The sequence below is a fragment of the Phaenicophaeus curvirostris genome, chromosome 9 (genome assembly GCF_032191515.1).
Source record: "Phaenicophaeus curvirostris isolate KB17595 chromosome 9, BPBGC_Pcur_1.0, whole genome shotgun sequence".
NCBI classification, from domain to species: Eukaryota; Metazoa; Chordata; class Aves; order Cuculiformes; family Cuculidae; genus Phaenicophaeus; species Phaenicophaeus curvirostris.
The window spans coordinates 32,024,602-32,052,113 of NC_091400.1; the positions used below are offsets into that span (position 1 = coordinate 32,024,602).

At 48.4% G+C, this 27,512-nt stretch overlaps 1 protein-coding gene across 1 annotated transcript in view; it reads left to right on the plus strand.

Moving 5' to 3' along the window:
• PWWP2B (PWWP domain containing 2B) overlaps window positions 1-26,840 on the plus strand; it is a 66,731-nt gene extending 39,891 nt beyond the window's left edge. The window contains exon 3 of the mRNA XM_069863380.1: window positions 26,278-26,840. The gene's annotated coding sequence lies outside the window, so the exon portion shown is untranslated. The remainder of the gene's footprint in view (window positions 1-26,277) is intronic.
• The last annotated feature ends 672 nt before the right edge of the window (window positions 26,841-27,512 follow it).

Below are 27,512 nucleotides of genomic sequence, written 5' to 3' on the forward strand. Positions count from 1 at the left end.
AACTGGGATAGTCTCATAGTCCTGGGAGATTTACCAGGAAAACGTTTGAGTGCAGAAAGCTGGAGGTACGAGCGGTGGGACCAGGGTCTTTGCTGGAAGCCAGTGAGCAGGGCTGCCCCAAGTGAGCTGCTTACCCAGCAGCCCAGCGCTCCAGCTCTGCCTCTCGCCGCAGGCAGGGGCACAGCACCCTGGTACCCGGCTGCCGAGGCTCCCACGGCGCGGATGCCTGTGTCAGCCTCCCCAGGAGCTGCTGTGCTTGCTCGTGCTGGGCTCAGCAGCTGAACACTAGGCAGAGAAGAGAAGGTCTGGGTAAAGCTGCTTCTTCTGGGGATGCACCTACGGACATTTTAGGATGCAGTGTTGCATGGCAAGCTGACAGCCTCATTCTCTTGGAAAACTAAAATGGATTGAAGAGTTGATGCCCCAGCTGGGATTGTGATGGCCGCGCAACTTGGCTTTGTACCCAGTCGCAGGTGCTGATCATAGAATCATAGAATAGTTTGGGTTGGAAGGGACCTTAAAAGTCATCTAGTTCCAATACCCTGCCATGGGATGGGACACCTCCCACTAGCTCAGGCTGCTCAAGGCCCCATCCAACCTGGCCTGGAACACCTCCAGGGATGGGGCAGCCACAGCTTCCCTGGGCAACCTGGGCCAGTGCCTCAGCACCCTCATAGTGAAGAAATTCCTCCTTATGTCTAGTCTAAATCTGCCCCTCTCCAGTTTATACCCATTGCCCCTCATCCTATTACTACAAGCCTTTGTAAACAGTCCCTCCCCAGCTTTCTTGTAGCCCCTTCAGGTATTGGAATGTTGCTATATATAAGCTGATAGCTTTGCCCCACCACTTAATGAAACCTCCTCTTGCACTGGTGAGGCACGTGGGTGCTGCCAGCCTGGCCAGTCTGCCATGGAGCTGCTGAGAGATGAAATGTTCTCTGGAGCTGTGATGCTGTTGTTTCAGCATGGCCAGCCTCAGCTGCACCTCTGAAAGACGAGTGAGCCTAAAAACCACAAGCTTGTGGGATTTGGTGACTAAACAATGTGCTTTCATGTGCCCTTTGAGTTTCTCTGTGGTGGGCTTGAGTCCCTTTTGCTTTTCCTCAGACATGAAGATTAGAAGTTAACTTCTCTTTTTTTAGGCAGACGTTTTCTCTAGATGGTTTTGCTCAGGCACTGGGATTCTGAGGGGAAGTATACCATAAAATATTGAAATTATGAGCATTAGCAACAACAATGTTGTCCTCCTCATGTCTGTGTTTTGGGAAGGCTGAGCAGAGAGGGAGCTCCCCCCTTAGCACATGCACTACAGAAATCAGCTACGCTGCGGACATCCCTGTCTGCATTTTGCTGTTGAAGCTTCTCTGTTTGCAGGGAGAGTGTTTGTCAGAGTGCTCATTGCACTGCTAATTTTTTGGTGATATCTAAGCAACTGCACCAATGAATTCCTCTTCCCAGAGGGCTGGAGACGGAACATGACCAAACACAAAGTGCTGCTGCTGGGGTTCAGTTCCTTGCAGTCAGGCACCCAGTGAGCTCTCTGTCTGCTGGCAACCTGCGGCCAGAGGAAAACTGACACTTCCTCCAAAGAGGGTATTAGATGGAGAACTAAATTTAGCTGCTGTTGCTCAGTGAGCAGGGTAAATGGACGGCTGTAAGCTGCCGCTGCACCCCCAGCCCCAGCTCCTGCCCAGGATGGTTCTCATGCTGCCAGGAGCGTCCAGGCTCTCGTGCAGGGTTTGGGATGGCAGCCAGCGGTGGGGAAACCCTCCTGGAAGTGATCCGTGGGTAACAAGAGCAGGAGCACATATGGAGTTTAAATAAATCACAGGTTTTTAAGTCACGGTTCCTGAAAAGAACAGTCGTCTTCAATAAATCACTAGAACAAACAAGTTGGAAGCCTTCTGCTTCCCAGTGCAGGGCAGCTGCCAAGCTGTCCTAAATGTCAGGCTCGCACACGGTTGTCAGCAGTGATTCGTGGGCGCCTCTGCAGGCAGCAGCTTCTGACCGGGGAGGGATGGCACGGTGGCTTTGTGTTTTAGGGTGATTTTCCAGTAGCCTGGAAAATACCCACGGACAAGATATACCCACCTGTAGTTTCAGGAGGTGAAAAACGAAGTCCACCAGGCCAACCAGATGCTTTACCTTAGTCCCAAAACTTTTAGCTGTCCCAATCAGAAAACTTTGTTACCTTGAGCAAAGTGTTCCCTTCTTCTTGTCCTTTTATTTCTTTTGCCCCATTTGTTTCCCCAGTTTTCCCAACCCCTCCCTCTCTCAGCACACGAGTACACGTGCGCACACTATCTCCTCTGCATGGGCAACGTGGTGGCTGGTGCATCCCAAATTCCTGACTCCAGAGGAATAACACCAGTGGAATCTGACCCTGTGAGTCTGGCTGTGTGTGCCATAGCTCTCAGCCACACTCTCTGTCTTGCAGGGCAGGCTGGTCTCTGCGCAGCCCCAGCCCGAGGGCACCTGAGAGATGAACCAAAGCGGTGGTTGCCACTCATTGCAAAGGCTGATCTCAGGTGGACTGGGTTTGGGCTGGGTAAATCAGACAGTAAGTCAGCTGAAGCATACATGAGCTCCATTTTCATAACCAGGCTGGCTTTTATATTTTGCTTTATGGACACGAGGGCCACGCTGTGGGTTTTCTGTAGTAATTTGTGTCCTGCATCCCCAGCTGGAATGCCCTAAAATACTGATGTAACTGCGCTGTCTGTGATGGAGTCAGTGACTACAGGTGTTGTAGGTTAATGCAGAGGTGTGATATTTAAACAAACGTCCTTTTCCATCTCCTCCCCACCTCAGGATTGCCCTGATTGTAATTAGGTGGGGCACGCTGACGAGCTAGGCGGATTAGAGGCACATAAGCAGCTGGCAGGATATCCTTCGCGATGTGCCTTAATTGTAAATCCTCTTGCTTCAGTATAATCTGGCTTTGTGACTTGCCAGGGGCTTCTCAGAGACCCACCGAAGGAGCTCTGCAAACAAGTGATGGAGATGGCCTGGAAATTTGTGCCTGGGATGGTCCCAGGTGTTACTCCGCAGTTTATTGGGGTTTCGTCTTTGCTTTACTTTAAAGCTTTTTGTCTTGGTTATATCTTGCTGTAAGTACTTCATGTTCTTGCTCTTGGCAATCGTGGGAAAACAATAAACAATAAATAGGCAGGCTCTGCAGGAAATGGCCTTGATGATTCAGAGGAGCAGCTTTCACTCAAAGCTGGTAGCATCAGTAAATCTGCCGCCTGCACCCAGCAGCACTGGGGACAAGCAGGCAGGCAGAGCACTTCTCAGCCATGTGTCTTTGCTGCGGGGTGAGGTCAACATCGTTCACGTGCGAGACAGCACAGAGGTGCTCACCTTGTGTCATCTGCACACCTGCCCTGCGCCAGGCTGCAGCTCCCTGGCTGCCGGTGGCACGTGTGTGCTCAGATTCTTCAGGCATTCTACCTTAATGGGTTTGGGGTTTTTTGTGGTTTTGATCTTGCTTTGGCATTGACAGAAAATGCAAGGGGTGTGCAGGCAACCGATGCTGGTACCTAGGTAGTTTTGGCTGGAGTGGGCACAGCACAGAGAGCCAGGGAGTAGAGCTGAGCAGGAGCAAGAAGGCCAGTTTCCCCCCTGGGAAAACCCAGACTGGCTCTGTGGGTCTGCAGGGCAGCCACCCCCATGTCCCTTACAGAATAATAGAATCACTAGGTTGGAATGATGACCCACAGGATCATCGAGTCCAAGCGTTCCTAACAATCACTAAACCACGTCCCTTAGCACCTCGTCCACCCGTCCCTTAAACACCTCCAGGGAAGGTGAATCAACCCCCTCCCTGGGCAGCCTCTTCCAGTGCCCAATGACCCTTTCTGTGAAAAATATTTTTCTGATGTTCAGCCTGAACCTCCCCTGGTGGAGCTTGAGGCCATTCCCTCTCGTCCTGTCCCTTGGGAGAAGAGGCCAGCACCTCCTCTCCACAACCTCCTTTCAGGTAGTTGGAGAGAGCAATGAGGTCTCCCCTCAGCCTCCTCTTCTCCAGGCTAAACACCCCCAGTAAACGCAGCATCCCGGAGCACTCAGCACATCCCAGGACAGGTTAGCATCACCGTGCAGCCAGGCAGGCTCTCTGTGCAGCAGCCAGGGGTGCGTGTGCTCGCTAATGAGCTCCGGTAGCGGCGTTTAACGAGCATGCAGTTACTGGGCTGAACGTATCTGAGAAATTAGCTATTTTGGGGTTTACAAACTGTCAGTATGACAGAAGAGTGATTCCAAGCAGCTTGGCACAACTCACAGTACCAGCACTGCCGTGCACTGGCTGCAGGGCTGCCTCCCTAAGCAGGAGGGCTGGTTTTTCTGATACTGGCCTTGGGTTTCAGCCTAAACACTAGTGAATTGAGTGTGGGTGTTTTTTTTCAGTTCACATAGACTGGCCCATCCATTGCATGGCACTAGCTCTTCGGACACACTTTGTGTCTCCTGTCAGTCAGAGCCCCCCAGGGGCTACGGTTGGTGGCACCCCAGGAAATCTGCATGCTTTAAAACAGCCCCTGCAGTGTGGGGGGCTACATGTGAGGACGGAGTGGCCACCCTCGTGTTCAGCCCAGGCAGCCCTGCGGCCTCGCTCTGCTGAATCATGCCAAGGTGCAGCACCGGGATCCGCCTGGGACCTCACCCCTGCCAAAGCAATCAAGCCTCACCCTGATAGGGAGCAGAGTTCCTCTCCTTCTGGTTTTAACCTCTTCAAGTATTGCAAAAGCGCAGGCAGGTCTCCCCGATCTAAGAGAGGCCAGCTAAATTAAAGGTGGGAAGGGCTGGTCAGCGGGTGGAAGTCAAGAAGTGCCTGTGGGAATGGCAGATTGGAGCATTTAGCACTATATGGGGGGGAAGATGCATTCCAGGGTCTGCAGCAGAGACCTCCTGGCTGTGGGTCTGGGGGGCAGGCGGCTGCAGGGATGCAGGATGGGGAGCCTATGCTGCCCACTTTGGATTGCTGCAAGTTTTGTGCAAAGCCCCTGAAAGCTGGGCTACAGTCGGCAGTGGTCCAGAAACCAGTGTGGTGGCACATCCTGTGCCTTGATGTTGGGGGGGGGCTTGTTGGCCCCAGCCCCAAACCATTGCAGCGACCACCCAAGGCGGGGAGCAAAGGTTGCAGCGCTTTTTAAATCGAGGCAATTTCTCTCAAACGTTCATCTGCCAATGTTTTCTGGTTTAGAGGGACCCAGTATTTTGCAAGTTCCCAGAACCAACGGGAGCCAAAACTTACCCGAGATGGGTTCAGATGTGGTTGTTGAGGCAGCTGTTGGCAATACAGCAATAAGAGGCAGGCCCTTGTCCCCCAAAACTCTGGCTAGTGCTGCAGCCTAAGTGACTTGTGTCCATGCACGCAAAAAGATTTCATTTCAAAGCAAGGGCAGCCCATGGGATCCAGTTCACAGCGGATGCTCTGGCTTTATACTCTTCTGCCACGCAAAACAGAGTCACCAGGCTGAGAGGCAGGCTACCTTGTGTCCAGTCCTCCTGTGTGTCTGTATTTTGTAAACATTTGGTTTGCGCTGCAGTTTTACATGTCTGAGAACGTGAGGCAGAGGAACACATACAGGAAAGCCTGTCCTGCTTGCCCGGTAGAGGCTCTTTAAACAAAATCCCACTACTTTTGAATATGCTGCTTAGGCTCACAGCTGAATGTGATACTTCAGCACACTTAGTGCAAAAATAAAGAGATAAAAATAAAAGATGTAAAGAGCATTTATTTTTTTTAGCAAGGCTTGTGTTTGAAAAAGCTGATTATACTTTCAGCAGAAAAAAAAATCTAAGTGACCACAGAGCCTTAAAAGTGCATTTTAAACTCCAGACAGAACAAATAAACTCCGTCTCCAGCTTGATTTTCTTAATCATTTTATTTTATGCTTTATGTTCATGATAAAGAGGAAAATGGGCACTATCTGAGTTAAGCCACTTCTCATGCAAGCCCTGGCATGTATCATCCCGAAGTTTCTAACTCAACTAAAGGAGCTGAGGTGGTTTATGGCTTCATGAGAGGGGGAGGTATGTTTCCTCACACAAACATTTGACATTTTAATAACGAATTGACCAGTGCCTCCAACAGAAACCTTTGCCTGTCCGCTGTAGTACAACTAACATGAAACAAATGGAGCACAATCTGAGTCTGCTTGCAGCACTTGCGCTTAAACCATGAAAAATAGAAAGTCATCTCTAATCAGTAGACAGTTTACTAGGGGTTTGTTTGTAAACAAAGTAAGCTAGCGCAATTGGGTTAATGGAGCATTCAGTAGAGATATACATCTAATATAGAAAATGAAATCATGTTTTAGAATATGATAGATGTTTATGTCTAACATGTAAAATCATCGATTGTGTTTGATGTGAATTTCGTTGAGTTAACTACATTAGATGCTTCCTTAAAGCACTGGTCAAGAATATGTTATCTACCAAGGTTTGTGCTTCTCCTTTGGGCTCAACCATACATAAATACATACATCTTTGCTGGTGTGTTGCAACCAGGAGTTGCAGGTACACTGTCTTTAGTTCTTTGAGTTGGTAAAGGAGAATTTCACAAAGTTCAGGACCCTGTGAAAGGATTAGTATCTACTGGAGCTGAAGCTGATAGATGATGCACGCCTGCTAATTCATGCATTTCATGTCTATGCTACCCTCCCTACCAGCACGGAAAGGCTGGAATTTGGAAAAAAAAAAAAAAAAGGGTGAAAAAGACATTTCTACGCATCAACTACCCAAAGATTTACTGCCATCATCGCCTGCCCTCCCCTCTCCAGGCCACGCTGCAGCTCCCTGGGCCCCCGGATTTACCCTCTCACAAATAAGGCAAACTGTTGGAATAGGAAGCCCTTGTCTGCTTTTATTTATTTGCACTGTATTCTTATCTTGGGGCTGTCTCACAGTGTTTTGTGTGCTTTGGGCTGACTCATTGTTGCATTTAAATAGACAAAGGAATTAAAAGACATAGAACAAGCAGGAGGTAGAAGCCCATCTGGAGAGTGGCAGGGAGAGGAGAGCATTGCTTGGACTTTAGTTGTTCACTGACAGCGCAGGGTGACTTGCCAGAGTGATGAAAACGGGCATATGCCTGTTTTCCTTCTCTGTGATGCATGTCGAGAATGCAAGGGTGGGGTTTTTTTTTTTATATTTTCCGCTGCTCCCTGCCCTCCCCAGTTGTTTTTTCCATTAGATGTTGAGGTTTCATCTGTCCAGGAACTCGGCGCAGGAGAATATAAATGATTATGACAGGGGATGAAAGCTGAGCAATTGAAAGCAGAAGAGATTTATAGTCAGATGGTTTAAACACTTTACTTTTTGTTAACACCTATTATACAGCAATGCCTTAAAACCATTTGGGAGGAGTGAGCATTTTTTGCAAGATTTGACAGCCCTAAAAGTGCAACCCAGAGAGAAAACAACCCCCCCTGCCGTGTCTGAGGCTTGCTCGCGCTCCTCTCAGGAAAGGTGGGGGAACAAGCCGCTATTACAATTGCTTTTATTCTAAAAACAGAGGGCGAAAGTAGGCTTTGCCATCTCATTTTTGCCCTTTGGCAAAGAATAAGCATTTTCCATGTCTGGATTGCTTCCTTCCAGTGGAGAGTGCGGGAACCGCAGCATTGGCGCAGAGGTGCTGGACACACAGACAGCAGCAGCAGTGGGGCCGGGGGGCTGGACAGACAGACATTGCAACCCTGTTGCGTCCCCTCTGTTTTGTGACTTTGGCTGGGGGACCTGCTCAGGTCCCTCTGCCAGCGCTGCCCCGGGTGTCTGTATTTCTCTGAGCCCAAGTGTTGTGCCTGCTGCTTAACAAGCCATAAACCAAACCAAGTTCGCTGCAGGCAAGCTCTGTCTGTCTGGGAAGGGGATCAGCCACCATGAGAAGAGGGATGCTGACAGCACGTGTCTCCTGGGATCGGTGGGGAAAGAAGCGCACAGGGCTCTGCACACATGTTCTCTTGGCATGCACGCAGCAGTGTTGGTGCAAGAAAAGGCTGATTTCAGCTGTGTCAGACAGTTGTGTGTGTGTATGTGTGTGCAAGCAGGATGGGCTATCCCGTGGAGTGGTTCCATACACAAGAACCTGTGCTTCAGGCAGGGCTTGCGTGGTGCCAGACTCCATGCTCCTTCCACTGCAGAGGAGACATATACTCCAAAATGCTAACTTTGAGCTTGCTGTGGATACTGTACTGCCTGAGTTTGTACAGAGGCTGCTCTACGGTGTGTCCAAGCCAAAAATAGCTCCATCCTTGCCCTGTCCAGTGTCCCTGAAAATGCAGAACGCTGTCCTGCCGAGGGTGCTTCCACTGCTCACCTTCACTAGCAGTTTACACGCTCTCCGGCAGATCTGCTTGCTATTTGTGATGGTGGAACTCACCTGCCCCGCCATGTGCAGGGCTGGCCCCCTCTCAGCTTGCTGTCCATCCTCATTTTACAGCAAAACCACTCTCAAAAAACAGCAAAAACCCATTTGTACGTGCTGTGGTTTGCTCTTGCGAGACACCTGCCAAATCCCGTGGCTGCTTTTTTGGTACAGACCAAAGCTCTGGAGGGTTTTCCGGATGGAGTGAACAGCTGGAGGAGGAGTGGATCCACAGGGCTGAGGGCTAGCAGAAGGTCATTGCTCCTCAGCAGCATTCCCTGGGGAGGTGCCAGCTCCTCTGCGCACGCAGCAGCCGCTGCGGCTGGCATGCACCCCTCTTCCACCAAATGCGCATCACAAGCTTGCCTATGATTAGGAAAGAGAAACTAGGACAGGGAAAGCAATTACTTCTTAGAAATTATCTTTCTTCCAATAAAAGAACCCCCATTTGTTCCTATATCCTGCACCTGAGTGTGTGTAATATGCAAACCCAGGTTTCAGGGTGTTTTTTCCCCCTCAGATACTTCACATGTAGCGTGGTGTTTCACCTCCTTCCAGATGTGACCTGAGAATGGAGTGGTCTGAGTTGTTCTTTCCCTGTTTTGAGAGCTACAACAGAAATGTTTCACGGCTAATGTCTGTACAAATCATTATTAGTGCTGGTAACAATTTTTCTTTCAAAACTTATTTTTCAATGTCAGATCTCTGGCTTAAAAATGTTTTGCTCCACATTGGGGCACAACACGTGCCCCGTGTCCAGCTCTGCAGGGTCCCAGGCAAAGGATGGCAAGTGAAGGGCAGGGCTGAAGGTTAGACTGGGGTAGCTGGAGCATCTTGGGCTACTTGTCTCTGACACTGGTCCCATCTTCTCCTCTAGGAGAAGACGCCCACCAAGGGGATGGTGGTGACCACTTGTCCCACCCCAAGCAGCATGGAAGAGGTGCTGGGGCTTCCTCTTTAAGTCATCCCCAGGGACACAGACACCGCAGTGCCTGGGTTTCTAAGGAGACACGCTCCTTGCAGCCAGACTCTTCACTTCAAAACTCAGTCTTCATAGACAAACCCACCGCTTTCCCTCCCTGGGGAAGGCTAATCTCCATCTCCTGCATTATTTGTCACCTATGTGTTGTGAAGGGAACTGTGAGTGACTCACAGCACCCAGTAAAGGCAGATGCTGGGGTTACACCCCTGGCCTCGCTGCCACGCAGCATTTGGGAACGACAGGGGAATTCAGGGCTGGGTAACCCACGAGCATCACAGCCAGGAGAACGCGGGCACAACATGGCAGAGGGCGAGACACAGCCAAAGGAGCCTTTGCCCTGCAGGGGGTTAAAAATCAGGTTTGGGGAGCACAGAAGGCTGTTTTTTAAAGCTCACTTTTCTGGGCTGCATTGCAGGCTGCAAACATTACTGTAAGGCAAAAATCTTGCCAGACCAGCTCTGGGGAGTGAGGAAGCCCTCAGGATTTTGCAGCTGCAACTGCTGGTTCAGGGCGGGTCAGGGTGCAGAGCCAGTCTCCACATCCCCTGGCTGAGATATGGACTGGAGAGGGGCAGCTACAGGGGAGCCCTGGGCATGAGCTGGGGCTGGAGGGGAACCGAGCCCGGGGTCATGGCACAGAGGGAGCCCTAACTCCCACAGCAGCAGGGATCAGGAGCGATGTCTGTGTGTGCATGCGTGTGTGCATGCCTTAGAGTGTGTGTGTGTGTGTGTGTGCATGCCTGTATGTGTGTGCACAGGCGTGTGTCTGCACCTGATGTTGCAGCAGTGGCGAGGGCAGAGCCAATGGTCTCATCTGCAGGTTCAGGGCAGGCTGTCACAGGGATGCAGGTTTGGTAAAACCTCCTGATGGCATAAAAAGAGCACGGCATGGGCTATGAGACCCCATGAATTTGTGCCTTGGGGTACACCCGATGCCGTTAGTGCCCCTAGAAAGAGGCTGGGCATGAAGCATCAGTGCACGAGAGAGCTGCAAGGTTTGGCCTGCCTCGGCGATTTAACGTTTCTTCACTTGTTGGAGAAGCATTTCAAACAGAGGGCTGGGGAAGACCTCGTTAATACAGTATATCACTGATATACATGGCACAAAAATGCCTTGAAAATTTACTCAGGAGGAAGTTTGCAGTGAAAAGGGCATTCAGAGCAGTTGCTTATGCTTCACCGTCACTGGAGTCCTGAACTGATGTATAATAGACCTCTAAAAATACTGGCAGCATCTGACTGCCATCAGATGACTCCTTCGGTTAATTCAGATGAGGGCAGTGGGGAAGCCTCCAAAGACATGCACAGCTTTGTTTCCCACGACCCTTTCTGTTTCTTTTTTCATTCATCTTAGGGTATTTCTGAAATGACAGTAAGCTGCGGGGGGGCACTAAGGAACACAGAAACCTAAAGCTTGGTGGTGACTCTTTGCACAGCCAGTTTCTTTTTCCATGGATGTGAGCTCCCCAAGGCAGATACTTGTTTGTGATAAATTTTGTGGTTTGTGTGTGTCTGTATGTGTGTATGTGTTATACTTGTGCTATTTAAATACCACATCCAGCTGGCAGAGCTTCCCACATGCCACTGCAAAGCCTCCTAAAGAGCACCAATGAAACAAGAGGAGATGGTTGGTTTGTTGATGTAGGTTTTCTGGCTGATGCTTGGAGCTCTGGGCCTGGACCAGGCACTGCAATATTCAGTGACAGATACTCTGTAAGTGCCACTGACAGCTTTGAGCTTCTGATGCTAATGGTCGTTGAATGTCCCTGTGCCTCAACTGCCCCCCAAGAAATAGAAATTATGTTAGTCAAGGGATGGTGACAGACTCCATGCTCCTTCCACTGCAGAGGAGATAGATACTCAAAAATGCTATCTTTGAGCTTGCTGCAGATACTGTTCACACCAGGTGAGCTTAAATTAGGCTCCACCATAAAAGAAAATGTGTGTCACCAATGAGTGAGATGTGCAGCAGCAGCAGCAGGGTGCTGGGCATGCGGCACGCGAGAGGTCAGTAGCTACGTGAGCAAGGCTGCCAGCTGCCTTCCCAAACCTGGCTCGTGCCCTGTGCTAGGGAGAACGAGCATCACTCATGATTGCTTGGAGACCCTCACTGGCTGCTCCGTCGCTCACTGGCAGGTGTTTGCCCCGGAGCAGGAGATGGAGGTTAGAAATTGCATCTGTGCAGGCACAACTGTAAGCCTAAATGTTTGCTCTGGCAACAGCTTCCAGCGTTGGGAATGTTTCTGGTGCCTACTGCAGCCCAAGTTCAAAGGCTACCATGGGAAAAATACTCCCACTGTAACAGGGATGAGCAAACTGCCTCTGCAGCAGTGAAGGAATTTATTGCGTTGTCTTTCTGTAAGAAGACAAAACAAGTTTTGCTCTCCAGACTAATGCTTGACATGTTGTAACCGCTCACGCTCACTTAGACTCCTGCTCATCAAGCAGGTCCTAAAGGAAAAGCTTCCTCAGTGTCTGTCTGTGGAGGTGGGATCTGAGCCTATCGAAGTCTCTGCTCCTGTCCCTGCAGTTGAGCAGGACATGGTTACACTCCCAAAACTCGTGTTATCAGACCACAGTTGGCTGCATCAGTCAAGTGCTCGGCTGCTGCTCAGGGGACTGTGGCAGAGGTGGAAAATACTTTGAACTCTTCAGCTCTCTGGAAGACCTCTTCTGCTTCTGGCCAGTGAGAGCGATGGCTCTTGGGGTTCAGGCCGAACAGCCACCCCACGCTCCACTTTCTATACACTTGCTTTCCCTGCCAGCAAACCCAAAGTGATGGAGATAGGAGCAGCCGTGTGTGATGGCAAAGCTCGGCTGGAGAGCTTGGACGTGGCTTACCCACTTCTCTGCACAGGACAGCTTAAAATCTTCTTTACTTTCCGTGCAAATTCTGCAGTTACACAGAGAAATGCCTGTTTTGGAACAGTCTGAGGGAACCTAGAAAAGGAAAGTGGCTACCTTTTATTTACTCATTTATTTATTTACGGATAAGGTTTATTTGTCTCTTGGTTTTATCCCATGCCATAACGAGCTTGTTTATTGCTGTTTTCCATCAGGGATTATATTTAGCCGTGTGTATGAGATGGCTAAATACTCTGTGGTTTTTATTTTCAGGGACAGCAACAATTATTTCTAAATATTGCAGATCTGCTGAGATGTATGAGAGTACTGGGAGCTTAGGGGGGAATTTTCAGATCTTGATTTTTACTATACAGTTTCAAGGTATGTCTTGCTTAAAGCACATCAATTTGCAATGAAGGTTTCCCTTGAAGCCTGAAATTAATGCTCAGATTTCTCAGGTGTTGGGAGTGTGATCTGATCAGTAACGTTAGCAAAAACACTGTAGTTCAAAGGACATACTTCCAAAGGACATCAAAAGAAAGATTTTTCTAGCAATAAAAGCCAGCGTAACTATCACACTCAGCAGTGCAGGGAATGTGAGGCTGGAGTGTTTGCTTTCCTTATGATTATTTTTCTACACTGGTAATATATGTAAACAAAGGTAAAAGGCACCTGGTCCCATGTGCTACAAGTGTACGTGATCGTCCCCCCCTGCTCTGTTTAGCACATGCGTGTTTGTACGTGCTCAGCGTGAAAGCCTCTTAGCACCAAGCTACAAATATACTTAAAATTTAAGAATAATCAAAAAATAAGGGATAGTTGGTACTTTTGAGCTTTGAATCAGCTCACCCATATGTGACACCATGGCTGTGTTGAAGAGTTTCTGGTGCTTGTCCTTTGCTGGACCCTCCTGCCTGGGCAGAAGCCTCGTTTCTGCAGCAGGAGCAGCCTGGGCAGTGCAGGGCGAGCTGTGCCCTGGCGTGTGGCTCCTCATATCGCACGGCTCTGCCTGCACAGCCACCTGCTCCCCACTGCAATCATCCAGCCCTAAAAGCTCTCAGCACAGTCCAACCTTCTCGCCACATTGCCCTGAGTGCAGAACACAGTGGAGAGCAGCAATCTGGAGCTTCGTCATTGCTGTGCCTCACCCAGGAGCCATTAATTTTTAAGCTTTTTCTTTCCTCTGTTTGCTCTAGAGCAGCAGCCAAAAGCGCCCTTGCTCTCAAGGAGACAGAAGTCTCCTTCCAGCTCTCCAAATCTCAGGTCTTCACCTCAGCATTGCTCTGCTCAGGCTTGAGTTCTCCTCCAACTTTAACGCTCTCAGCCTCACAATTTCAATACCTGACCCACACTCAAGCCCCGCCCAGGGAGCCACTGCTGTCACTTATGGTCAGAGTAGTCAATGTGATTTGGGGGAATCTGGGGTGGGTTTTGTTTGGTTGGGGTTTTTGAGTGATACTTGGAGTACTTGTGCAGTCAAACATTTGCTGATTATAGATCCCAAGGGCAGGTTTTATTACTGAGCTATAAATGTGCTTTGTGTCTGTGAAGGCAGCTTGCTATTGCTCTGCTGAGGGGACAGTTACACCAGCAGTGCCTTTGGTCACACTTTTGCACGTTATTCTGGCACAGAAGGAGATTAAACGTAACAGAGAGGAATTTGGCATCTACCAGAATGCGTTTGATATTCCATGCAGAGATAAAATAGACAGGATTTTCCACCTGGCTGGTGGCCTTGGTAATTATTTTTATTCACATATTCTGCATTACATGTCAAAAACAGAACTGTATTTCCATTGTGGTCTATTGATTTCCAATGCCAAACTAATTGAATTAAAAGATCAAAATGAGCTAAGAGAGTATAATGTGATTTTAAGCAGATTTTGTGAATAAGTCGTTTAAAGAGTCACTGGAGAACCAGTAATTTTCCAAGGTTTTGAGCTACTCATCTTTCTCAGTTAAATTTAATGGTTAAAATTCAAGACTTTTTCTATGATGCAGTAATGATAATAATTAACAGCACTGTTTTTCAAGAGGCCAAATACAAATGGAAAGGTCAGTACATTTAGAACCAATAGAAGAAATGTTCTTCTCACAGAGCATTGCATTTCTCTGGAATTCACTTATGAACAAGATTTAAACAAATAGGTTGGCTACAATAAAAAGAAAAAATTTGGCTGGATCATTTAGTGTCCATTTGTAACATCTGTGGCTATGGAAGCTCTGGCCAATTATATCTGAGTAATCAAATGCCTGTGCCAGGGCAGAGGAGCCTGCACAGTCAGCTGTCAACATCACGCTATGCTTGGGGCCAGTCTCTGGAACAATGGGTGATGCAGGCAGCGGCACGGGGGACATCAGGATACCAGAGAGGGTTGGCTCGTCGATAGCCACCCCACTGCTGGTTTGTGACAGGGAAATTCCTGTGAGGGAATGAAGGATTAGAATCATAGAATAGTTTGGGTTGGAAGGGACCTTATAATTCATCCAGTTCCAACCCCTCTGCCATGGGCAGGGACACCTCCCACTAGATCAGGCTGCCCAAGGACCCATCCAACCTGGCCTTGAACACCTCCAGGGATGGGGCAGCCACAGCTTCCCTGGGCAACCTGCGCCAGGGCCTCATCACTCTCATAGGAAAGAATTTCTTCCTTACATCTAGTCTAAATCCACCCCTCTGCAGTTTATACCCATTCCCCCTCATCCTATCACCACAAGCCTTTGTAAACAGGCCCTCCCCAGCTTTCTGGTAGCCCCTTCAAGTACTAGAAGGTCACAAGATCTCCTCAGAGCCTTCTCTTCTCCAGGCTGAACAACCCCAACTCTCTCAGCCTGTCCTTGTATGGGAGGTGTTCCAGCCCTCGGATCATCCTTGTAGCCTCCTCTGGACCTGTTCCAACAGCTCCATCTCTTTCTTATGCTGAGGGTTCCAGAACTGGACACAATTCTCCAGGTGAGGTCTCACAAGAGAGGAACAGAGGGGCAGAATCCCCTCCCTCGCCCTGCTGGCCACGCTGATTTTGATGCAGCCCGGGACACCGTTGGCCTTCTGGGCTGTGAGTGCACGTTGCCGGCTCATGTCGAGCTTCTCGCCAACCAGCACCCCCGGGTCCTTCTCCGCAGAGCTGCTCTCAATCACATCTTCCCCCATCCTGTACTGAAATTGGGGATTGCCCCAACCCAGGTGTAGCGCCTTGCACTTGGCTTCCTGATTCCCAGGAGAACCTGGATATCAGTGCAAAATTTTCAGAATCCGCCAGTCATACTGGACTGAAATTTCACTGCCCTGGCAGTGCTGCTGCTCCTCCCAAATGAAGTGGAAGACTTCATCCACCCTTACCTCTTCATAGGAGCTTGGACAGGAATAACAGAGCAGCTGGGTAAGTATTTTCTTCAGCCAGAGCAGCTTTTACAAGTTCCCCGTTTTATCTTAATTGCTGGCCCCAGAGACTGAGTGTTTTCAGCTGGGACATGAGCTGAGTAGTGAAAGCTGTGGGAGAAAGAAATGATAATAGTGAACTATTAACAAAGCTAAGCACCTATTTGAAAATGCTGACAATCTTTTCCCACTGTGGAGCATAAAATAGAAGTTTTTTGTAATGAAGCTGAAATGGAGCTCATTGAATTTCTTTTTAGTTTCAATGACTTGGATAGGAGCAGCATGGGCAGGGGATGGGAGCAGGGTGGACAGGAGAGCTGAGGCCAACAGGTCAACTTCTCTCACTTGGGTAGCTGAGATCTCAGGCTTACTTGGAAAATGCAGTCAATCCTTCTCGATGGCACAGGTTAAAGACCAGGGGAAATAGTTGAAATGCTGCTTTTGGATACAAGTGAAATGAGAAAAAGGAGGGGAAAAAGACCATCTTGTTTATTTCTGGTCGCTCACCTCTGTGTTTTTACTGGCTGGGAACTGCTGAGTGGCTGAGCGCATCCCTGAGCAGCCTCTGCACCCGCCCAGAGGAAATCACCCCCCTCTGCTCCGTCCTGAACCAGCTTCTGTCCTGGGCACGTTTATTTTTGCTTACTCGGGAAGTAGCTAGAGTCTAAACGGTACTTTTCCAGAAGAGGAGAAGATGGCATATTATAGTTTCAGTGAATTCATTGGTTTTGTTCCCAAAAAAGAATGACTTTGCTCTCTGCTTTTTGTCTGCAGTCCATCCTAGTCCGAGCAGGGCTATATCCATTTCCAGCTGGTGTATAGGAAATGGTAGCTTAGTACGTCCAAAACTCTGTTCCTACCCCAAGTAAACAAGGTCACTAGCTCTGTATTGCCTCTGTGCAGTGTTCCATGTGTTGTCACTCATTTTCTCCAACTTTTCTCCGAGTGGCACTGCTTTCCCCTGCTCAGTGACACTGACGTGCAGTCGTGGCGTATCTGGTTGCTCCAACAACTTTGGAAGTTGTTCCTGATGCTGGGGGCGAGGTTTGGAGCTGGAGAGGTGATCCTTAATAAACTGGCTTCTTATTTCCCTCGGAAATGCCTTTCTCAGCAGTCAGGTAATTGCAGCAGGGCTCACTCGGAGCTCGACACGTGCGGGCACAGTGCCAGGCTACAGCTGCAGGAGGAAAGCCTGTCCCTGCTACAAGCCCAGATTAACAATTTCCTCGGGGCTCTCCAATTAATTTGGGCTTTTTTTCCCCCCTTTATCTTTCTTTTGACCGCTCAGCCCCTGTGTTTGCCCAAGACCACTCGCTATGCCCAGGGCAGAAGGAGGTGAAGGTCTAAGAGGTCCCAGGCACATCATGAGACCAAATGGGGAAGGGTTTGTTAGCACAGCCTTGCCACCTCAAAGGAGACACTTGCTTTTAAAGACAGCAATTCAAGAGGAGAGCATTTGAAAGGGCATCTCACAATCTTGTAGGCTCTGGCTTCTTGGGTATTTTTAGCACCATGCTGTTATTATATGGTGTGATGGGTGAGAGGCACCCAGGAGACACCTGGGGAAGCTCCAGCTCACATATCATTTGGAGAAATTTTGGTAAATAAAAGGGAGGTTTGGGAATTCAACAATCTCCCCAGGGTGGCTGGCAGCCAGTTCAGCCCTGTCTTAACTGCCAGGCTAAAATAAACAGGACTAAACTGCTGCTGCCAGCCAGACTCCTCACACCTGCCTGACATTCCCAAACACATTACCTAGCGCTGGAACTGCTGAAGATTAGGGTGAGTGTCATGAAAATTCCTAAATTAAATATATGTGGGGCTTCAAACTGTGGAACACTCCTTGTACCTCCAGCTGGGAGCTCTACTCTGCACTCCCACTGTTCAGTGGCTGCAGAGGGAATGGAGCATAGAAGTCCCTGGCAGGGTCCCCAGTGTCGTGGTGCTGCTGCTGCCTTTGCTCCAGTCCCGCTGCCACCCACCCTCAGCAGGAGCCTGGAGGTGCAGAGATCCATTTCAGGCCTTCAGATTTACACGGGGTGTGTCCCAAGATGTTTCCAATTTGCAGGATTTCTTGTGTAATTATTTTCTTAGCCACCCCTTGCTGTTAACATTTCTTCTTATGAGTCACTAAATAATGTGTAATTTATACAGCTGTATTTTGTGCTTGGAATAAGTGTTCAGCTTAGCAAGTGCTTCAAAGAAAGTTTTGGGGTTTTTTTAGAAATCCATCCCAAAGCCCATTAAAAGCAACAGAGATGATATTGTGGTACAGCAAGGAGAAATTAATGTCATCTTTTTGTAATCAGCTACAGGATGCCATGCAGGTGAACCTCCTGCTTTAGAAAAGTTTTAATTCTCTGGTAAATTGGCTGTGAATTTCCCGTAAGCATCATCCATTTGTCCTCCTGCAGTTTAAATTACAAGGAAAAGAGTATCCACTGAAGTGGCACTGCTGGCAGGATGCAGCTAAACCAAAGTGACTGGGCATCCCAGCAAACAGCTCTGTTGCTTCCAGCAGGTCATGGCAGAGTCTCCAAGCTTAAACCATTTTTTGGACCTCAGCTAGGGTCAACGACTGCCCTACCACCAGCACCTTTCTACTCACTGATTTAGATCGGGCAGCTCTAATTTAATCTTTGAAAATTGACATCATAAAAGAAGAGGTAAATTTTACATCCTCACACCTCTGGCTGGAAATAACAGTGCTGCCATCAGCAGCTGTGTTGTGGATTAATTAGTCTGGTAATTCATGGCCATGCTGCAAGAACCCCCTCTGGTGTGTAGCCGGTGGTGGTGGGACCAACCTGTCTGTGTGTCCATCCCACAGGTGTCCAGCCTGCGGAGCTGCTGCTGAGCAGCTGGTAATGTTGCAGCTGTGAGGAGGAGGAGGAGGAGGAGGAGGCAGCAGCTGGATGCTAGGATGTGGATGATGTTGCAAACCCATGCAGGGTGAATGTTGGAAACAAGCAGTGGGCACGGGACAAGCAGCTTAAGATGACTTTTAGGGACCTCCACACTGTGCTGAAGACCACCAGATCCCTCCTGGGGTGCATATGATCATCTCTTCCTGATAAAAGCTGGCAGCCACCGTGTCTTGGGGGGCATGGAGGCAGGAGAAAAGTGCAGTTTAAAACTCCAGATTAAATCTATGGTTGTCACAGGGAATTATGCAAGGCTGATATATGCCCCACTGGTTTTCAGACCATGGCAGCCCCTGCAGCACCCAGAAGTCATTGACCATTGCTCCTATGGACCTTATGACTTGCCAAAACAGGAAAACTGCAGCTGGACACTGCAGCCTGGCAGGCAGTGATGCCAGGTCTGGCCAGCTGATGAAGCATTGATGACACAGCTCTTCCTGCCGGTGGCTGGCACATCCGAGGGCCACTCCAAGGAGCAGCCTCTGCCCATTGATCCACAGCATCCCCAGATGGCCACAACCCTGTGCCTCTCAGTGCCTGTCTCATCAGCCGGCCAGCTTTTGAAGCAGCAGTAGCATTTAAAATGGATTGGGTAAAATCCAAGGGTATAAAATGCTGCAAAAAACCTGAGGAAAATGGGTTCATTCTGACTTCTAGATAATGGAATCAGATTTGATGTTTTTTACTACTTTGTGCCATGGCCGGCCGGGGAAGGAGCAACCATAACTCTGCTCCAGCATCTTCCTTGGCTCTTCTGTGGAGTCAATACAGCAATGAGTCACTTGGCATCACTTCTGTCTTGGGAAAGGCCCCAGGGCTTTTTTTTTTTTCTGTCTTTGCTGTGTCTATAATGAGAGCTTTAGTTGGTGCAAAAATTCAGATTTTGGACTACATCTGAAATCTTCTGTCAGTCCTCAGAATTGCAGCATATTTAGGCAAAATTTGTTGGGGAATTGTGAAAAGACTCAACAAGTAGCCAGACTATTATGTTCATAGCAAGAGGCAGATGTTTGTTAGCAGGGAAATAGTCTGATATAATTCCATATAAAGGGGTTTTTTTTATCATTTATTATATAATTAAGTTGCAGCTTCCACTGGAGACTCATCTGACCAACACTTTGCTGTGTACTGCAGGCTAGTTTTTGTGTACAACAATGGGATCCCAGGTGTCTAAACGTGGATGTGTTTGGAGTTAAGGAATCTAAAAGATGTTCTCACAAGCCATGTAGAAACTGCAGGACTGACTCAGTGCTCAGGAGATTTAATCTCAAGGCTTACTTTTTACTCTTCATGAGTACTTTCCTTCTTCCTGGCTTTTTTCCTCCTCTTCCAACCAACAATGTACAATATTTTGAACAAGGAAAAGATGTTCCAGTTCGACTCATCTCATTGATGTTCTCCTTTATAGGTGCAGAGGACAATACGACTACATAGAAGGGTCCCAAAGCTCCACTTCTTTGCAATAAAAATTCATTTTAAGGGACTTGCTCTTCAAAGTTGTTTTTCATAGCTATAAAAAGAACATGAAAATGTTTCTCTTTGGTATGTCTACATCCTTCCCACTAAATAAGTGATTTCCTTTTCTCTTTGCTGATTAGGAAGTTCTCCTCTGGAGGTTCAGCTTTGATGTCTCAGAAAAAAAAATCAAATTAGCAAATCTACAGGAAGGAATTAGCACAGCCATGTTCCCTGGGCCTGAAATTCAGGGATTAACCCTCTGACTTAATTCATACTGGCTTCAAGCAGGCTAAGAAAATGAGAACACAGTCGGCTTATTTTCAGTGAGAACTGTGTTCCCTGCCCGGACATCCTGAAGGGCAGAAACAAGGCAATCAGGGATGCAGCAGGTGGTGGTTTGGGAAGCCTGGGGAGTGTCACATGCCACAGTGGTTACTGCAGGACAGGCACAGAGCATCCCACCATCCCACTCAGCCCTGCCAGCATAGCATATCCTGGGGAGCTGCTGCTGGGGTGGTGCCATGCCATGCTCTGCCACGCTGTGCCGTGCCGTGCCATGCCGTGCCGTGCCATTCCATGCCATGCTGTGCCATGCCATGGCATGCCATGATGTGCTGTGCCGTGCCATGATACGTTGAGCTGTGCCATGCAGTTCCCTGGGGTTGCCTTGAGCTGCCACCCAAGTGGCCTCCCACGCAGCAGACCCCATTCTCCATGGCAGCTGGCCCCAGCTGGGACACTTTGATGTGAAACCGGGAATAAAATAAAGCCCTTGAACTGCAAAAGTCTCAGGGCACAGAAGCTAAGGGAAAGTTCTGGTTAAGATGTAGTTGCTGTGTGTTTCTTCTTCATGGAAAACTCAGCTGGGTTAGTTCTACTTAATATGTTTATGGCTGTTCAAAATTAATGTGACACAAAGCTGTGCTCTATACGTTTTACTTTCTGAAGAAATACTTTTATTGCTGCTGGTGTGGCCAAATAGTACCCCTTGCAGCCTCCCTCTCATCCCTGCTGAAAGCAGAGTAAAGCCCTTCTGCTCCCGTGAGTCACCCAGCAGCCGTCCTCTGTGGGCTGGGGCAGGGCATCGTTCTCTTCTCCCATCCTGATTTTAGACCAGAAAATTCCCACTCAGCATTTGTGTGAAACCAGAAACACCTGCAACAGCCAAGACCCCACGTGGCGCGCAGCGGTGGCTGCAGCTCCCGTGTCCCCATCCCCAGCCACACCACAGAGACCAGATCCCCATCCCTGTGGGCTGGAAGGGACAGCAGGAACCCACCAGCCTTCCCGAACCTGGGCAAGGGCAATGCATTCAAGGTCTATATCTGAGTGCTATTTTTCCATTTCCTTTCATTAAGCAAACCCTCTGCCTGTTTATCTGAACTATAAATAGTTTCCTTCGTGTCTCCATTTGCTCTCGCTGTGGTCAATAACTCGTAGTGGTGTGGTTTGGGGATGGGGGTTTTTAAAACTGATTTTTTTTTTGCCTCTCACTAGTGGCAGAACAGAGTGCAAAACCAGATTAAACAAGGAGAGATTAAAGTGATAGGCGTGTAAATGGGTCTGAAAATAAACCCTGGGCTCCTTAAGCCAACACAGATCTGTTGCTCCCTGTTCTTTCCCAGCAGTGGGTGCCCTGTATTGACTTTTGGCTCTAGACGTTTTTGGAGACATTGCTTAACATCCCCCTGAGGCAGCCCTGGGGCGGCAGTTTGGTCAGAAGGTAAAGAATAACAACCAAGATGGAGATCTTGAGCAGCAGCTGAGAATACTAAGCTGGGTGGAAGTGTGGATCTGCTGGAGAGCAGGGAGGCTCCAAAGGGATCTGAACAGGCTGGTCCACTGGGCTGAGACCAGTGGCATGAGGTTTAACAAGGCCAAATGCCGGGTCCTGCACTTGGGGCACAACAACCCTGTGCAGCTACCGACTAGGAGAAGTCTGGCTGGAAAGCTGCCTGGAGGAGAAGGACCTGGGGGTGTTGGTTGACAGCGACTGAACATGAGCCAGCAGTGGCCCAGGTGGCCAAGAAGGCCAATGGCATCTTGGCTTGTATCAGAAACGGCGTGGCCAGCAGGTCCAGGGAGGTTATTCTCCCCCTGTACTCGGCACTGGTGAGACCGCTCCTGGAATCGTGTGTTCAGTTCTGGGCCCCTCACCACAAGAAGGATGTTGAGGCTCTGGAGCGATTCCAGAGAAGAGCAACGAAGCTGGTGAAGGGGCTGGAGAAGAGGCCTTATGAGGAACGGCTGAGAGAGCTGGGGTTGTTTAGCCCGGAGAAGAGGAGGCTGAAGGGAGACCTCATTGCTCTCTACAACTACCTGAAAGGAGGTTGTGGAGAGGAGGGTGCTGGCCTCTTCTCCCAAGTGACAGGGGACAGGACAATAGGGAATGGCCTCAAGCTCTGCCTGGGGAGGTTTGGGCTGGACATTAGTAAAAACTTTTTCACGGAAAGGGTCATTGGGCACTGGCAGAGGCTGCCCAGGGAGGGGGTTGATTCACCTTCCCTGGAGGTGTTTAAGGGACGGGTGGACGAGGTGCTGAGGGGCATGGTTTAGTGATTGATAGGAATGTTTGGACTCGATGATCCTGTGGGTCTCTTCCAACCTGGTGATTTTATGATTCTATGAAAAGGTGGGGAACTTCTCCCGAAGACCTCCACAGGGCTGGGAGCCTTGTACCCTTGTGGGATGCTGCTGGCCCATCAGCTGCAGGGCTTGTTCTGCACCCAGCTCCATGGGTCACTGGCTATTCTGCAGTGCAAAATTCAAATCTGTTCTTAAGAAATGTAAAATACCTATCCGACTTGCCTAACAGGGGCTGGCGCCTGTGAGAAATCCAGGTGTCATGGCTTTCATGGATTCTGATCTGTGTTTGCTCCAGCCTGGGAACACCAGCTGCTTTTCACACAGCAGGAGTATATGTGCCTCTCCAAGGGTTGGCTGCATTGGCTTCTGAGCACCTGGAAAGGCTTGGACATCGTGAATACCATCACAAAATAAAAAAAAAAAAAAAAGGCAGAGCCACGCTATGGTCATTGTGCAAGACCTGTCTGGAAGGAAATGGAAAATCACAGATCAGGGGAGACTAAAGCTGATTTCTGGACAGGGAGGTCATGGCTGAATAATGCAGAGGAATTTTCGCTGATGCTTTGCTGCTTATGCAGCCCGGCAGGGTGGGGGGAGCCGCGCAGACAAGCCCGGCGTGCCATAATTAAGAGTGTGTGTAATTGCCTATCACAGGCATTAGCAATACGTAAGGTGTGGAGTAATGGAAAATGTGGAAAGCTGGCACACTGGCTTGAAAACTAGCTCAACAAGAAATAACCTTGTGCTTCTGTAGGTGTATAATTGAGAAGTGTCAATTATATACGGTTGGTGCATAAGAGGATTACTGCGCTACAGAAAAGACCTCTTTGTCTGGAAAAATTACTAGTTGATAACAGAGATATTCCCCTCCCTTCTGGATTGTGTAAACAGCATTGGTGTATTTGCATTGCCTTCTCTCTTGTGAAAATAGAAATGCGTTTGCTCGGCATGTGTGTCTCTGCGCTGCCAGGACTTTTAACTGTTTCACCACTGGCACCTCACTGTGTCTGGAAGTTGAAAACTCTTTTTGCAAAGCCCAGTAGCAGAAGGAAGGAGAAAACCAAAGAGCCCATCTATTTCTCTATGTTTCATTCAACGTGCATCATCAAATGCTTGGCATTAGTTACCATGAAAAGTTCTCAATTCCCACTTTTATTTACAGAAAAAAATGACAATTGGTTTGGCTATAGGATTTGCATAAATTTTTCACAAATAAAGATAATTATTTATTGACATTTAGAAGTTTACTCAGGGACAGAATGTGTGACATTTGGGGAAACAAAGACTTTTAGTGAGTCTTACGAAAACTAAGGAAGAATTTCCTGAGTGAATTTTCAGGTTGCTAAACCTAAGTCAGCACCCATCAACTGACTCTGCTACAAGCATTCTCACAAATTAGAAATAGTGTTAAAAACTGAAGTGCAGAACGCCAGTGTGCGTGTGCCATACCTGTAGTACCAGCTACAGTGGGTGAGTGGCCTAGGGGAAAATTACACTTTTTTGTAGCAGAAATCATGTCTAGCTTCTAAAATGAAACTCTGTGAGCTGTAAGCTAAGCAAGTGAGGAATTCTCCCCAACACTAGTTTGAAGCATTCTCTATGTCTGTCTTTTCTCTCACTGACTTGGCTTTGCACTGTCTGTTGTTTATACATTTCTAGGGTGTTGCAATATATTATTTTAAGGAAAAAGCCAAGAGGAGAGAAGGTATTAATTCCTATTAAAAGCAATATGAGCTTCCTCCTCTGTCCCACAAAATGAGGCCTTTTTATTTACTGAATTCTAAGCAACTTGGTGGGCGGATGGTGCTGGTGCAGCTCCAGGGGGCTGTGGCTCAGGGAGTTCTGCTCCCAGCTGGCAGAGCTGAATTTTGAAGGTAGGATTAGGCTTATCAGGGAGTTTCGGCTTCTCCCCTTGCCGAGACGTGCCCTGTGGTGCGCTCCTGGGCTGCTGCTGGCAGACGGTACTGACTGGTGAGATTATTGGCGGTGATGCTTCTGGGAGCAAGGTGACTGCAGAAGGGAGGTGGTGGGGTTCAAAGTGGTCCTCGGGGCAATTAGGGAAAGTCCTCACCCAACCTGAGGCTTTTAGGAGAGCTTTTGCTGTGAATTTGGTTAAGTTGGGGCAGCTCAGGGCAGGGAGGTTGGGAGGCATGAGGCTACGATGATGATTACCCTGTGGCTTGGGGCCCGGGGTTGTGTTGGGAGCAGGTGGTCTTTGCTGACTTGCATTAGCGGGGGCGATCAGAGCAGCCCCAGGAGGAACCCCCGTCCTTCTCCTGAGAAGGAAGGAGCAAACCCCAACTTCAGCAGAAACTTGGATTGCAGTTCTGGCAGGAGCTTCCTGGGAAAAATCCACACTGCGAAAAGTGCTGCGTGTTTGTGTGTTAGGGCTTGTCTCGCCAGAAAAAGATCCTGACAACTTGCACCTCTCCATCCGTGGCGTCATGCTGACCAGGTCTTTGGCAGAGGTGGGGTGAGATGTTCTGGAGACACAGCGTCTCGCAGCTGCCCAGGGGACTGTCCCTCTCCCCAGGGGACAGTTTGTCACCCCATGGAACCACCTCTTACCCCGGGAGACTATCCCTCGCCCCAGGATAAGGCTGTACCTGATGGTGAAGAAGAGAGAAAAAGAGAAAGCAACAGTGACCAGACCCTGTGAGGAGAGATCCCTTTACAGGGTCAGGGCTGGGAGGCCTGGGGGTCACTCACCCCAGGTGACTGAAGCCGGGGTTCAGTTCACTGAACACCCATATGAAAGTTCTCAGCTCTCAGATTTTCCATTCTAGCAAATTCTTATATGTATTTATCTTTCTACCTCAGGTAACAGCTTAATAACGAGCGTAATTAGAAGTAGACTATGAGTTCTCTTGTTCAAACAGTTAGGAATAAAATACTCCTCAAATTCTTTCTCTTCTGCTGTGTGTTGTGAAGGATTAGCTCAAGCTTTGCCAGCTGTGAGGTCGCTGAGTTTCATTCCTGAAAAAATCTTTGCTGGCTGTTGCTCTCCGCCTGTACCTTGGCCGCCTCACAAGGGCATTTGATCCCGTATGGCCACACGATAACAACCCCACAGACACCGTCACTTGCGAGTGTTGTGTTTTAAATTTATTACTCGAATTTGGATCTTGATGTCTGTCCGAGGTGAATCTCTGACTCACACTTTAGGGGGACAATGAGTTTTTCTTTAATAATTGAATGTATACCTTCAGGTTTGCCAAATTTCTGCTCTCATCCAACCATGTTTACCCAAATACCCTCTACTTCAAAGAGTGGATTACCTCTGGTATTGCTCCCTATGTAGCCAAAGAGCAGATTAAATCACTCTGAATGCCACAACTTTCCGTAAAGCATGCCAAATCAGTATGGCAGTGTCACATTTCTGCATAGCAAAGTACCACATGCCAGGCTTTTATGCTGGGGGTATTATTAATGAAATGCTGTGATCTGAAATTAAGCCTTTGAACAAGACTCCCTGGGGCTGGTGGGCATCGGGAGTGGCAGCTGGCATCTGGGTCAGATGCTGCAGGGGGTTGGCAAGCACCGGGGTCTTCCCGATTCCTGATGTCCCTTTTGCTGACAAAGGGAATTTCAAGTGATGTACATTTGTAAAATACCTTTTAGTTCCAACATTCATGTTGCGTATTTATTTACAAACTTTATATTCAACCAAGCTAACTCTGAAAGTTACCTTTGCTCTGATTTAAATTAATCCCAGCATTTGTGCTTGTGTTTTGTAGTGACCTGAAATGCAGTAAAACGGCTGGGCAAGTGCAATGCCTGGAGGAAACGTGCAACGTCCGTCGGCAGAAGTCACATCTCTGCCCTGCCAGAGCATCCCAGCAAGGACCACCTGGAGCAGACAAGAAAGTCACCCCAAATCTCAGGTTTTTCTGCTAGCTAAAACCAGATAGAGATTAACATCATCTTCAGGGAGAGAAAAAAAAAAAAAAAAGAAAAGGAGCTCCAAAGGTCGTATGTGTAATTCAGGGATAAAATTTCAAAGTCTGGATTTAGAAATGAGAGCCAAAGGCTCCAAGAGTGCAATCTATTGCTGAAACCATGCTGGTGACTAACCAAAAAGGTCTGCCCTAAAAATGTAAAAATCGTGAATCATTCCTGAAAGCCAGAAAATGTTTCATAACTTCCATGACTTCAGCTTAAACTCTCAGCATCCTGTTTGCTGCTGGCCTTAGTTCCAGGGCTTTGACTTAGTCATCCATTAGGAAGGTTTACCCTGAAAGCATGTAGGCTTGAAACTTGTCTTTGAACAAACTGAATAAAGACACAGTTTTGACCAAAATGTATGTGTATCGATGCTTCTCTGTCATTCATCTGTGAACAGGAGGAATATCTGCATCCATTTACTTCCTGGGGCCTCAGTGTATGGCTGTTTATGTTTGTGTGGCTCCAGTGCAGAGCAGCAGATATTCACTGGATGCTGAGCAGGATTCCATCTGCTGGTCGCTGACCTGCGTGGCTGTGTCCTCACTGGGACACACGGTGCTGATGAGAGCAGGGATGCCTGGGAGGAATAACACCCAGGGCAAGTGCCTTTTCATCAGTCCACATCTAGTGCATGGAGAAAGTTTCAAGAAACACTGACAGAGAACACACTTAACACTGAGGGGCATGGTTCAGTGTTTGATAGGAATGGTTGGACTCAATGATCCGGTGGGTCTTTTCCAACCTGGTGATTCTATGATTCTATATTATTTTCAAAAAAAGGTTTCTGGGTGATACAGAGATATATTACACATATGTAGCTTGCTGTGGTTTTACAGAGAAATATGAGAGATTCTGACTGTGGTTAATTTGCCGTTTAAAATATACCTATTCAGAGACTTGAGGAAATAACTCCTGTCTAATTTGATGGCAGAAGAACGGCACTTCAGTTTTCTGCAGGGCTTCTAGTAGTCAGGCATTGCTGAGTGGATCTTTTCTTCCCCCAGCAATGGCCCACCGCAACGATTCA